Below are 2,480 nucleotides of genomic sequence, written 5' to 3'. Positions count from 1 at the left end.
GAGGAAAGAGTTGGGTATATAAAGGACCCAGGGCCGCGTCACTCAGCCTCTGTGATCATACTCTATAATCCCGGATAATAAGGGGAGTGGGGCTCGGTTTACGGGGGAGAGGGGGCAGTGATTGGCCAGACCCCAGACAGCGCAACAGTTGTGGCATGCTCCTTATTTTTAGGCGCTCCTATTTGGGCTGCTGGGGGCTGGCCGGTGACTTGACGATTGTTTCGAATGTGTGTCATGCTCTGGATCCAAGTGTCTGAACAATTGAGCTAAGAAAAGAAAGTGAGAGGTAAGGTGGTCCCCTCTGTCCCAATTTTTTTTTTTTTTAAATCCTTTTTACTGAGGATAAAAGTAAAAAAAGTGGGATTTTGAACTCTGAGGCCTTGGAGAGAAACATTTTAAAGGATTGAGGTCACCTTGATAAAGATGATGAGTGCATTACGTGCGTTTGACAGCTATCTGCCACCCCTGAGTGAAATGCATCTCAGTGTAGAAAAGCAAAGGTCACTAAAAGCTCAGGGAAGGCTATGGAAAGATACTTGATATTGAAGAAAACCAGTTTGATTTGATATGAAAACCGTTCTGCACCATCAAGCAAAACCGTTGTAGTTACATATATTGTTTAGTTAATTTCCTAACAAAGACTTTGGGTTAATGCTTTTTAACTCTCAAAATTCAGGATCTTTTGCTCGATTTACACATTTAAATGCCTGTCAGGCCACATGATAATCTTTTTCTTTTTTTACAAGCTGACTTCTTAAATTGACTGAAAGCAAATTAGTGTCACCTCCGTCACTGTGTCAACATGACAGCGTATTGATCGAAGATGAAGCTGTGTACAGAAATACTCTAAGACAGTTGACAGCCTGCGCTCATAGTAAAATTGATCATCTGTAAACAAAATGAGTCATTTCCAATAAATGTTATGTTGCTGCAGGTTCAGGGGCTGTCAGGCTGCTGTGACTCAGCATTCAGTGACACCAGATGCCATCACCGACCTCGATGGTGGGAGGTAAGAGTAACTGTGACACATGCTGGAGGCATTCTCAGGATGCTCAGTCTGCACACTGCCAGGGGTCCCCATGTTTATCTCCCATTGTGATAAAACACTTTGAAGATTTGCAACAATTCTGCTGTTTTATGCTTATTTAAATCAGAATATTCCGCTCAAAAATAATGTTTTTTATACATGGAAATAAACTTGAATACTGGTATTCTAAATCGTTTTATCTTATGGGGTTGTAAGACAGATATGGCACTCATTTCGTATTTAAAATGAATCAGCCATCAAATTGTATCTTTACAATATTCTTTACAAGTCATATGGACTTATTATGGTACAAAGTTCTCATGTTGAAACAATGGTGAAACAGGTATTCACATCTTTAACCAAAGTAGATGTACGAATTTGTCAAGGTAAACAATATTCAATTGAAGCAAAAATCCTTTAATTTTTCTTTTTTTTATTAATTACAAGTCCTTTTGAGTCTTGTCAGTGTCACTTTGTCATATTGATGTATCCCCGTGTGTTTGTCGTTGTAGATAGGCAAAGTGGAGCACATCTTACCATATAATAGGTTTATCAAGAACTGCATTATATTTTATTAGTTGATCATACATTTGGTTAAATTAAGTTAAACAGTATTGTAGTTGTTTAAACATCTAGACAAACTAAGAAGGTACAAAATAAAACAGAATCAATTGTTTGCCATTAAAATGCAGCAACGGTTTTTATTTTTTAACTGAACTTTTAGGGCATGTTATGCCTGTATTTGTCAGGGACAGAGTTGTGGTTTTCAAAGTAGCATACCATCACATTTCTTAAAGTAAAGCAGAAGAATTTCAAAATATATTTGAATATTCGAGAAAACACTTCTTTATGAAAATGATTGCTAAAGAAAAAATGGATTTGCACCAAAACTGAAAGAAGCACATTTGACTAAATGTTACTAAATCAATGTGATCTTTTTAATGTGATTTTGAAAGCTTTGATATATCTGTTCAATGTTACAACATAATCATAACTTGATAGAAAGTGTTAGTAGTAGTACCGGTACTTGCACTATTCACTTGGCATTTTATCCCCAGACACTGCCTATGGCTGCTCTCACAGTCAGCTTTCCACCATTTCTAATTAGCTTTTTTCCTGTTAGTCTATCAAGGGAATCTATTAAATATTTAAGAAGGGATTTTGGATGAATTTGCTGATCAGATATTCCTGAGGCCAAGGCCCACTTAATTTGGTTTCGCTGGTGATCTGGGTCTGACAATAAGACTATAAAGACTGTTGTATTTATTTAGCCATAACTCAGAATGACACAGAAACCTGATTCAGAATCTGTTGGGAATAATTTAGTATTTAATTTAAAGTGACAGAAGGTTGCGCAGTGAGGGTTAAGCTAACTGTACCCCATGACTACGTCGGCACATCCATGCTACTTTTAGTTAATTAGACACACTTCAACTTAGTGACCCATGAGTCG

The sequence above is a fragment of the Eleginops maclovinus genome, chromosome 2 (assembly GCF_036324505.1).
Source record: "Eleginops maclovinus isolate JMC-PN-2008 ecotype Puerto Natales chromosome 2, JC_Emac_rtc_rv5, whole genome shotgun sequence".
Classification (NCBI taxonomy): domain Eukaryota; kingdom Metazoa; phylum Chordata; class Actinopteri; order Perciformes; family Eleginopidae; genus Eleginops; species Eleginops maclovinus.
Note: the sequence above shows the minus strand (reverse complement) of the source record.